Source organism: Notamacropus eugenii, chromosome X, assembly GCF_028372415.1.
Source record: "Notamacropus eugenii isolate mMacEug1 chromosome X, mMacEug1.pri_v2, whole genome shotgun sequence".
NCBI classification, from domain to species: Eukaryota; Metazoa; Chordata; class Mammalia; order Diprotodontia; family Macropodidae; genus Notamacropus; species Notamacropus eugenii.
In genome coordinates, this window is record NC_092879.1 from 93912803 (window position 1) to 93925056 (window position 12254).

Sequence of the window (12254 nt, forward strand, 5' to 3'; positions counted from 1 at the left end):
CCTTGCAGGCTGCTGGTGCCCCTTTTTGACTGTGATCAGGACAGGAATAGCCATGTTTTGCCCCTTGTGCCATGCACTGCAGCCAATAACCATTTCCAGGACCTTTTTTGCCTTCCTGGCTTCCTGCTATCTTGACTGAAAATAAGCCCTTAGACATTATCAAAAGTCTAGAAGTGGTCATCTTTCTGATTGCTACACAACATGTTGCCCTATCTGCTGTGGACATTTCCCAGAAGTCCACAAGAATGTGGTACCACCTGAAGCTGGGCTTTGGGAGCCACGGTACTAGACCTCCCATTTGGAATCCCCAAGAGATTCACTTGTGGGCAATCTACATCTGCCTTACCCTTCTCCAGAATGGGCAGTTTCTTTGCCAGAGTTCTTTCTTCTACTTGCCTCCGCAGGATTTGAGGCATTATTTTAAAAATACGCTGGGAGATGCTGGGAGATCTCAGCTGAAAGCTTTCTCTACTCCACCATCTTGACTGTCCCCAGAAATCCTAGCCTCAATTTGCTTTTAGCAAAGGTACTTCCTAAGACTGTATAATAAGAATAGTGGACTCACCCAAACTGGTACACACAAGGTCCTTGAGGAGAGTGGACTTAAAGTCCATAGGTAGTGAGGCCCCCCCAAGGGCAACAGATAATTCCTGCCTTTGGAGGCCCTTTTCTCCATTCATGCAAAGTTTCTGGACTTCCCCTTAGGCACAGTTCTCCTTCTGGGTGGGCCATCCACTGCGGTACCAGCCCCCTCTGTGATTCCCTCTTTTCCCCTTCTCCTGGGCTTATAGCTCCATTGGCTGTCCCCCATGCTCTCCCTCCTCATCTCTGCCTCTTTATATTTCCTGGTTTTCTTCAAGATTCAGTTCAAATCTTCCCACCTCTCCCAGCCCATTCCCTTTCTCCTATTGGGGCCCCCTTTGGAGATTATCTCCCATTTACCCTGTATGTTGCTATTTCTAAACATCTATCTCATGTGCATGTAGTTATTCGCTTATTGTCTCCCCCAACAGAAGGTGAGCTTCTTAAGGGCAAGGCCTTTGTTTTATCCTTCTTTGTGTGCCCAGTGCTAGGCATTGTTCCTTGTTCCTGTTGGCTCACTGACCGACCTTGGCGTGGTCATATGCTCTGCCTGGGCACATTCATCTTAAGGTTGCTATTAGGTCACCTCCCAACCTCTGTGACTACTCCTGCCACCCTCCAGTGAGCTACTCTGGACTCTGAACATTGATAAGACCTCTGGGTTTCTGAACTCAAGGTCACCTGGACAGTCTTCTCTCAGAATACTAAGGCGAGGAAAGAATAAACACAATGGAACCGAGGTGCTGTGTGCTCATGGCCACACGATGGCCAAGTGGGAGGATTTGGCTGGCTGTTCCTCTTCTACCTCACAACATGTATTGAGCCCAAGGTAGCACTCCTAATTGAGGCCTCCAAGAAAAGAACCTGAGAAATGATCATCATTAAAACAGCAATAATGGTGATAATGGCAGTAGCATTTATGTATCGCTTTAAGATTTGCAAAGTGCTTTACATGTTTTCAAATTCAGTCTTTACAATGATCTTTTGAAGGAGGTCCCATCATTTTTCCCATTTTATAGATGAGGAAATTGAGGCACAGAGAAGCTAATGACCTGCCTAAGGTCACAAAGCTAGTAAGCGTGTTGGAAGACTTTTGACTCCAAGTTCAATGCTCTACGTACTGTGCCACCTAGCTGCTTTTCATATACATGCTATTCTAGTGCTGAATCTCTTGAATCATGAGTTCCTCCAGCTCCACTGACAATTAGAAGACTTTTGGAAAGTAGGCTTACTAAGTTTCTAGGAATTTGGATTGGCAGTAGACAGAGAATGTTGGCCCTCATGGTCCTGCAGGACTATGCTGCACATGTCCTCCCTAGCTAAAATGTACAGATGGAACTGAGCTGCAGAGCATTCCCATAGCATCCTTGTTAGACATGGGGGATAAGAGTTATAGGGGCTTATGGAAAATAGTGAAGATGGTTAGGTGTATTTAGTGGTAAAAGTTCCAAAGGAGTCTCCTTCCCATTTGTAGATTACTGTGGCAAGATAAATCACAGATATAACTAGCAATTTTGACTTCTGGAGAAAGCATCATGAAAAGCGTCTCCAAGTTAAATTTAAAGAAGTCAGTCAGGGGGGGAGAAAGACCTCTGGGGAAAGAGACAATGGAGATGCTAAGAAGACATCTACAAGAGTGGCCACTGCATGAGGGAGCTGAGTCAGAGAAGGCTAGAGAGGATCTCACCTGGCATGGGGCCATGAGTGAGGGGTAGGGGAAGGAGAATGTGCACCATCTGGTAGCTTTTTATTTTAAGTAATTAATTTCTGCAAACTAGGTACTAAACTCAGTCTACATACTTGAAGAAAAAATGTGCTAGTAGCCCCCCTTTAAATTTTCACACCTGAGCAAAGCCCCAGTCACCCCACCCTAGTTACAGAAATAGTTCAAAGAAGAAAAGAAGCACAAAGGAGACAATAGGCCATAGTAGACCTCCTTAACCTACTGAGGCTACTTGGGCAGTAGGTGAAGAGGAGTTCAGAGAGAAAAAGGAAAAATGCTCCACAGCTGGTATTGGGCACAGAGGCTGCGGGCAGCTTCAGAAACTGTTTCCTCTCTTGACTTATCTTTGAACTTCACATGCCTTCCTTTATTCACATTCACTTTGTGGATTGTTTTTCTCATTTAGAGGTTTTTATTGAAATCAATGCCCCTTCAGAATGATGAAAGGAAGCGATGAATTTGAGCTATAGAAGTAAATAGCCAATCACGGATACACCGGACAACATCCCATCATCCACTCAGGAACCTTGGAAAAGGAAAATTACTTCTGTTACACTGGATGGCGGACTTGATTAAATATTTAGTAGGGCCTCCCCCCCTTTCACATATAGTGCCATCATCAAAGGCATAGGGAATATTTACATGCTTATCAAGGTAACGACAGGCCCTGCAGCTTTTCCCTTGACTTAGGGCTTCAGCCCTACCACGAACGAAGTCAGGGTTGGGCCAGCTTTGTCCTCTCTCCCATTCTGTGTTCAGCCTTGTCAGTCAGTCTAATGGGATGACCATCCCAAACTTGAGGTAGCCTCAGAGGCCTGGTGACAGAGTAGTAGAAGGGGCCATCACCAGAAGAAGACCCCTACTGATGAAATCATGTGTCCTGGAAAATCACAAGTACCTTGGAAAGCTTATGACTTCGAAGCAATGTATGCTCTTGTTGAAATAGCAGGGTCTGCAAACTACTGCGTGCTACTGAGTCTCATTCAGCTGGACCAATCTCTACCTCCTGACTTGAGTAACCCCCAAAACTCTGTCCTGGGCCTTCCCTTCCTCTCCCCTCCCCTCCCCTCCCCTCCTCTCCTCTCCTCTCCTCTCCTCTCCTGTCCTCTCCTCTCCTCTCCTCTCTTCTCCTCTCTCTTCCCTCTTTCTCTCACTAATCTCATTACCTCTCATGGCTTCAGTAATTACTTCTATTTCTATGTACATGACTCTGAAGTCAATGACTGTCCAGTCCTGCGTTGATGACTGTCTGCTGCATGGCTCCACTTGGCAGTTCCGTTGGCACTTCCAACTCAACATGTCCAAAACAGGACTCACTATCTTTCTCCCCAAAATTGCCCCTTCTCCATTTTCCTAGCTCTGTCCTTCCAGTCATCCAGATTCACAACCTCAGAATCATCTTCAATTCTTCCCTATCCAAACCATGCCTGTCCTATCAGTTGCCAAGTCTTACCGATCCTTTCTCCACATTTCCTGAATGTCCCATTCTTTCCACTCACATAGTCACTGCCTATCCTTAGGCCCTTATCACTAGTTCCTGGGCTATCATTATTACCTCCTAATTGACCTCCTTGCTTCCAGTCTCTCCCCTCTCCAATGTATCTTTCACACAGCTACCAAATAAACCCCTCCAAGATAGAAGTCTGACCTTGTCAGTCTCCTGGTCAAAAATTGCCAGTGCCTTCCTCTTGTCATTAGAATAAACTAAAAGCTCCTCTGGCCTCCACCTACCACACTAGGCTATTTCACCTCATGACCCCTCATGCACTCTACATTCGGCCAAGCTCGCCACCATGCTTTCCCCCAGCATCAATGTCTTTTCTCCTGTCTCTGTGCTTTTGTTCCTAGAATGCTCTTCCTCTTCATCTCAACCTTTTAGGTTCCCTCAAGGCTCTGTTTCAGGGCCGCCTCCTACATGCAGCCTTTCCTGGTCCCCAAGGTAGTACTTTCACTCCCGTGAAATAATCTTGTGTCTATCTCTGTGTATGGCAGATCCCCCAGCACAAAGTACGCTGCTCGAGGGCAGACGATTATTTTTGGTTTAATTTTGTTTCTTTTGTCTTTGGTATTGCCAACATTGAAGAAAGTGTTCAGCACTTAGAGAGTTTTATGTTGGCTTTATAGAGGTTTGCCAAGCTGGCATTTATCGCATCTCCATTGGCTAAGAGAGGCAATGGGATGTTGCAGAGAGAACAGGAGGTCAAAAGTCAGAAGATTGCTGTTTATGTTTTGACTCTGTAACCTCCTAACTGGGGGACCTTGGGCCACATCACTTCACCTTTCTGAGCATCAGTTTCCCCATTTGTAAAAACAGAGTGTTGGACTCAGTCATTACCAAGGTCTCTTCTAATGAGGGTTCTATACCGTTACTATTCTGTTGACCAGGATGTGGAAATGGCCTCATTAAGCAGAACTGCCTATTCTCATGGTATTTGTTAAAACTGGATTTTGTCTGTATCACTTATACATGACATACTGTGCTAGCACTATAGGCTTAATCTGACATGTCACTGTCATACTGGGCAGTCTTGGAAGGGCCCTTGCCTGCCTTCCTGTTCAGCCAAGTCATTAGAATCAACTGCCCCTGAAAGTTTTATTCCAGCAAGAACCCCTAGGAACCCTTTTATAAACCGTACCTAGGAAAATATCAGTGAAACTTGGGCTGAAGTTCAGGGAGGATTGGATTGGGGCATCTCTCTTTTATAGATCACCGAGTAGGCAGTGAAAAAAGTAGCATGCCATGATGTCTAGACTTGTCTAATAAACTTTTCCTGATCTTCCTGCCCCCAATTTCTCCCTTCCCCATCCTCATATATACTGTATTCCAAGACTGTATTCCAATCATCCTTAAGGGCTGTTTTCATCATGTCACACCCTTGGTAAAGTTAAAACAACCTCCTCCCCCATTTTTATAGAATAAAATGCAAATCCATGTCAAGTTTTCTTTTTGTCTATTTTTGTTTTTAAAAAGTTTTATTGATATTTTCTGGGATTTTTTTGCATCACTATAGTATTCCATGTATCCCTCTCCCTCCCCAAAAGCCATCCCATATGAGAGTATTCTTTTGGAGATTAAAAAAAAAGGTCAGTACAGGAGATCAAAACTCTGAAAGAATACAGAAACACATGCAATGTGTAAAACCTGAGGACCTCCCTCTTTCATGAAGGAGCAGGCTGGGGGTGTCTTCTTGTATCTCTTCATTTGAGCTCTCCAATTTTGTTACATTTACTTTCCATTTGAGAGGTGTGTGTCATCGTTCTTTTCGTTTACATTGTTGCAATTACTGTGCATGTTATTTTCTTGGCTCTGCTTATTTCCCTGTACATCCGTTTATGTAGTTCTTTCCATGCTTCTCAGTTTTCATCATATACATCATTTCTTATAGCAATAGTCTATACTGTAGTAATATAGTAATATTCCATTACATTCACATACCACAATTTGTTTAACCATAATTGATGGGGATCTACTTTGTTTCCAATCCATAGTTACCTTTGAAAAAAGTACTTCTATCAATATTTTTGCAATATATGGAGATTTTTTCTTATCTATATCTTCCTTAGGGGAAAAGTGTAGTAATGGAGTCTCTGGTTCTTGGGATATGAACACTTTAGTCACTTTATCTGCACCATTCTAAGTGGCTTTCCCAAAGGGTTGTCCAGGTGCACTGTTCCATCCACAATATACCAGCCTATCTTGTCACAGCCCCTCCAACATTAATTGCTGCCATTTTTGCAAATTTTCTGGTTATAAGGTGAAACCTCAGCATTATTTTGATCTGCATCTTAATATTAGTGATTATTTTTACTAATGAACCTATAATTAATATACTTATTCATTATAAAGTATATAATATAATCAACATATATTAATGATATATGTTAATATACAGTTGTTGTTGTTCAGTTGTTCAGTCATGTCCAACTCTTTGTGACCTGTGGATTATTTTTTCCATGGGATTTATTGGGAAAGATCCTAGAGTGGTCTGCCATTTTCTTCCTTAGTAGATCACTTATCACTGTGACTGCATAGCTTATGTGACTTTCTCTTGCTTTCCCTTGCCTTCCTTCCTTCCTTCCTTCCTTCCTTCCTTCCTTCCTTCCTTCCTTCCTTCCTTCCTTCCTTCCTTCCTTCCTTCCTTCCTTCCTTCTTTTCTCTCTTTCTTCCTTCCTCTCTTCCTTCCTTCCTGACACTATACTCAGTGCTGGAGATACAAAGACAAAAATGAAACTGTCCCTGCCCTCAAGGAGTTTGCCTTCTGTTGGGGGTGAAGGGTGGGCAGAGGGACAAACGTGTCATAGGTGAGTAAATATGATTTAACACGGTAATTTTGGGAGGAAGGTAGGAGTGAGGAGGCAAAGCCTTGGGTAGGAGGTGAGATGTGGGGAAGGCACAATTCTTTCTTGGTATGGGAGACAGCCTTATGCAAATGCATGTAGATGGGACATGGAGGATCACACAGGGAGAATAGCAAGTAGGCCAGTTTGTCTTGGACTTAGTGCATGGAGAGTAATGTTTAATGCATATGGGGAAAGAGTACAAGTAGAATTCTTTGCCTCTCTGGGCCTCAGTTTCTGCCAATGGAAAAAAGAAGGAAAAAAAGTAGATGATCACTAAGGTCCTGTCCAGCTCTATAGATGTCAATTGACAAAAATGTGGTAGTGGGGTATGGGAGGAGGTGTTTGAAGGGGGGAAGGGCCCTAGGGCACAGGCTGTGGTTGAGGTGGAGGAGAACTGGTAGCTGAGAGGAGAATTTCTTGGGATGGGCTCCCAGTTACTTTAGATGCCCTGAAACATTATCCATACCTCTGACAATGGATAAAACATTTTTCAGAGAAGGCAGTCCCACTTCATTATGCATTTTCTGGGCTCATTACTGGTTTTAAAGTTCTCTGAGTTGTGCCGCCTTTAGCGACCTTTTCCTTTACATTGTTGTGATTATCAGGTGTATAGAATGTAGCAGTCTTTAGAATAAAAGAGGATCCCTCCATTAGAGGGTAAGCTCCCTGAGGCGAGGAAGCACATACAGCTTTGTTCTTGTATCCTCTGCAGGTAGTGCAGTGCTTAGCCGACAATAGGTGCCTAATAAATGCTTGTTGGATTGAATGATGTCATTCTTTTGGTTCTCTTGGCTTCTCTCTGATGACAGTCTTGCCCCATTATCCGAATTCCTCACATTCGTCTTTTCTTACAGCACCATAATTTCTGTTGCAATCATATGCCAAAGTTGGCTCAAACCATTGCCTAACCGGGGGCACCCATTTTGTTTCTGTCTTTCACTGCCACAAAGAGTTGATGCTATGAAGATTTTGCTGTATTTAGGGTTAGGGTTCAACTTAGCACACGGAGCATGACTGTTGCCAAGTCACTTAACCTCTCTGACCTTAGTTTCCTTCTCTGCAGAATGACAGATTTGGATCAGGTGGCCCTTGAGGTCCCTTCCAGCTGGAAATCCATCGTCCTCTGCTCCTTGCAGCGGGATCGCTGAGTCTCTTTTCTTCTTGCATTGCATTGCATTCCAAAGACAGAAATACTAACCTTTGGCTCAAGCCCCATTTGAGAAAACTGAGCTGAAGCTTTGTTGCCTTGGCAGATCTTCCAGCCCAGCACTCAACAGGACTAGAACTTGGACTAGTTGGAGGAACAGATTTCCTGAAAGAATTGATGTTGACATTGAAACTGAATGACTTGTGTCCCCCATCTTCGCCTCTGTATCTGCTGACAGTAGCCTCTCTTCAGGGCCCCAAGGTGACCTATTGAAATACAACAGAGTGAAAGAAATATCTTTTCTCTCACTTCATTGTAGTGGTTGAGGTGACTAGCATTCTATTTGACAACCTTCTTTTCTCATTCTCATGTTGCACTGTCTTGTCTCTGTCCCACTCAGTTGTATAAATTCAGTTCCACAACCAATCTCTGCACTTGAAATGGATTTTTGCACATCAGTCTCTCCCCCCTCCCCTATTTCTGTTTTAGTTCAAGTAGCTCCTTGAACCCAAGCCTGGTTCAGGTGCCTGGTCCTTTGTGGCCTCTTCCCGTTCTGTCCCCTTTTCACTCCCCTTCCCTTCCTCCTCGCCCTTTCTCTAGTTGCCCCTTGGACTGGTATCTGTATCTTGCTATAAATGTGTTGCCACCACATTGTATACTCATATAATAATAAGGCTAGCATTATATAACACTTTAAGGTCTGCCAAGCATTTTACACAACAACCCTGTGGGGGCAGTATCAACATTTTACAGATGAGGGAACCGAGGCTCAGAGAAGTTAAGACACTTGTTAGGGGGTTAGCAATTCAGCTAGTATACGTCCAAGGTGGTTTTTCAGATTCCTGATCAAACACTCTTTATTCTACCAGCAAGTTATGTCTTTGCAAATGTGGTTGATGTCGCATGCTCAAACCAGGCCTCTCTAGCCTAGATACAAGGCCAGTTTTCTTCTCATGACCCTGCTCCAATCTCAAATCCAGGCCAGGCCACTCCTATTCAAGGCTGAGTCTCACCCCTGACCATACACTAGGGTGATCTTTTGCCCCTACTTTGATTCCAGGCAGGGTCTTACCCTCTGACCCATCTCTAACCCTGATCCCTGCCCAGATTATAAACCAGGTCTCAGCCCCATCTCTACACCATAGCTCCCACTTCAGCTCTGGTTCTGAGCCTAAACATAACCTCAGCTCCAGATTCCTGGGCTCCTGGGCTCCAGGTCCAGAATCAAGCCACACCCCAAGTTCCAGTGAGGGCCAAAGTTGCAATAAGTTACAGGTAGGATGTCACAGCAACCCAGGGCCCAGGCTCCTTGGAAGGTCGGCTCTGTAAGTGGAATAACTGCCTGAAGATCTACCAGTCCCACTGGTTCATGCTGAGCCATGGGCTGCTTAGCTATTATTGCAGTAAGGCTGAGATGTGTCATTCTTGCCAGGGCACCATCAACATGGCTTCTGCCACCATAACCACTGAGCATTCTTGCAACTTTCTAATTTCTAATGGTGGTTCCTACACCTATCAACTCAAGGCCAGCTCAGAAACTGAGCAGCAAGGTCAAATTAATGCCTTGGAGTTGGCCAAGGCCAAGGCTGCTAAGGTGCTCATTGCTTCTGATGACTCAGAAGAAGCCTCTGTTTCCTTCTGCCGGGCAGGCAAGATGGAGTTGCAGAGTGCCTGCATATTCTCACTCCAAAAGGAGAGGATGTGACCACATCCACTAAGGTGGTGGCTGCACAGGGCCTTGTGAGGCAGAGTGCCCTCAGGGAGTTGGAGACCATGAAGATGCCTCAGGACAGCTGTGCAGTGATAGAGCAGATCATTGAACAGGCCACACTCCTCCGTCTGATGCTATTACTAATACCTGTAAAGATTTCCTAGAGTTGGCTCAGATACAGGGCAAGAAATGGCTGAAGTCTCTGCAGTATGAAAAAGAAAAGCAGGTTCAACTGGAGAAGACCTTAGAACAGCTGGGGAAACAGCATAATCACCTGGAAAGATGCTTACAAAGAGCACCAGTGATGGTGGTAGAAAAAAACAAGAACTATTTTGGCAAAGGATCTATGAGGGATGAGGACGAATGGGAAACCAGCACTCTTCCTGAGGTCAGTCGAGTGCCTGAGGACCTGCGCCACCAATGTAAGGGCACCCACAATGTGGTGGGCCCAGCAGGGACACCAGGCTCAGGGACCAATACAAGCAGCAGTTGAAAAAGTCTCTAAAGGCCTAAAGAACTTGAATTCCACAGAAGCCCAACTATAGCCTTAACTTATGGAGTATTATCAAGACCTACGTTGGCAAGGAGCTCTCCAAAATCTTCAGCAAGCCTTTGTCCATGCTCCAGCGCCTCATCAAAGATCTGGAATACCATGAGTTGCTAGACCAAGCTGCCCAATGTGAGAATGAGAACTCCCTCAAATAGCTGTGCCATGTGGCAGCTGTCATCATGTTCCCCTACACCACTACTACCTTCTGTACTAACAAACCCTTTGAGCCACTCCTTGGGAGACCTTTGAGCTGGACCCAAATGGAAGAAAATGTCTTTCCTTCTCTTTGTGAGCAGGGGAGTCACCATCCTCCTGCTATAGCACATCATGTCAATTCCAGAAATGTTTGGCCATTACACCAGGAAATCAAAATGACCAGCAAGTTCTATGGCAAATGTCTGCCATCACACTGAGTGACACTGTTCATTGTATCTTCCATGCCACTGGTCATCACTACATGTGGAAAAAAAGCCATCACCACAGTGAACAATATTATTGTAGGAAAACTGTGGATAGATCTGATGAGATAGAATTCGCAAATCACAAGATGAGAAAAAGATCACTGGATAAGTGACAGAACCTTCAAAAATATGCACTTTGTCTTTCAGGGAATCTGGGATGAGAAAATCGAGTGTTTCCAAGTGCTTCCAGCTAACAAGCATATTGGACAGGATGCTCAAGAGAGAAACCAAGAAACAGAGCACAGAGTCATTCTCTGGTAGGGGGTTCCTCTACCTGAGAATGTAGAGAAGTATCTCAGAGTTTGCCCTGACTCTCAATGCTTGCGAAGATGGCATAGCTCCCATAGATAGCCAATTGTGACCTCACCAAAGAATGATAGAAAGTAGACGCTGGGATGAAGCAAGTCAGAAGACAGAAGCTGAAACTCTGAGAGTCACAGTTTCTGGGGCTTGTACCCCCTACAAGGCATTGTGGTTTGAGCAGAAGGAAGACCCAATTACCAAGGAGCTGATCCATATGTATAGGGAAGGATACTGGGAGGGTTAAGAAAAACGGGACTGGTTCTCATGCCTGGGCCATTTTCTGAAAGTGAAGGAACAGGAGTAAAGGGGAATCAGAGGGAAAGAGGAGAAAGGTTGGGGGAGGGCAGGCAGTTGTGACTGCCTTTGTTATTTTTTCAAGTTTGTCTTTCTTAGCCAGTCGTTTGTTCCAAGTCTGTCACCAGAAGCAGGAGCCAGTGATGACATATGGCCAGGTGACTGAAGGCGATTATTATTTTATATCTGCGAGAGATTTTGATCTTTGGCTCTTTTCTCTCTTTTTTGGCCATCGTTTTAAATGATAGATTTTCTGAAAAATTTTGTTTCAATACAAAAAATGCAAGATAATTTACAAACAAACTACCCACAAAGTACATTCCCCTCAAATAGTTAAGCAAAAAAGTCTTAGAGGGATTACAACTGGTACTTCAAGTAACCTTGAAATATTAAATAACTAAAAAAGAAAGTCGTGCTGTCCTGTGCCCTGGTCAGACCATATCAGTAATGCTGTGTTCAATTCTGCTTGGCACATTTGGGCATGGATGTTGACAAGCTGGGAAACATCCAGAGAAAGGTGACCCCAGTGGCCAAGGCCCTGGAGACCATGCCATGCAAGGATCCGTCATGATACTGAAGCTGGAGAAGGCTTCAGGGAACTGCCTCCAAGTGTTGGAAGGGTTGGAAGGGTTATCTCTGAGTGTGGCTGCAGAGGGCAAATAGAGAGAAGTGAGGGAAAAGAAAGCTTCCTAATAATTCCCCAAAATCACAAATGGAGGTAGTAGGATTCTTCTCAATGGAGATCCTCAAGCAAAGGCTGGTGGATCAGCATGAGCTGTGGCTGTGGTAGGAAGTGTTCCTATCCAAGTATGTTTCGTCCCTTCTGACTCAGAGAGTCTGTGATTCTAGTACAACATAGCCACATGAGTTAGGGCACATGGGTGAGAGGGAGCACACGGCCTGGGTAGAGAACATCGGCCACTTCCAGAACACAGGAAGAAGGGGAGCAGACCTGTGGGTTAGAAGGGACACATAAGGTTAGATCAGAGTGTAGAGAGCCTTGAATGCCAAACTGACAGCTGGATTGGAGCCCATTGGAAAGGGGAAGTCACTCACTGCAGGTTCTCTTAAACAAACAAACAAAAAACCACCTCTTGTTATACAACCACTGTGATTTCTGAATATATACTTCCAGCTCTGAA

At 44.6% G+C, this 12254-nt stretch overlaps 1 pseudogene; it reads left to right on the forward strand.

The window, feature by feature from the left end:
• The first annotated feature begins 245 nt into the window (after positions 1-245).
• Positions 246-10584, forward strand: LOC140516383 (oxysterol-binding protein 1 pseudogene; annotated as a pseudogene).
• Positions 10585-12254: the final 1670 nt, after the last annotated feature.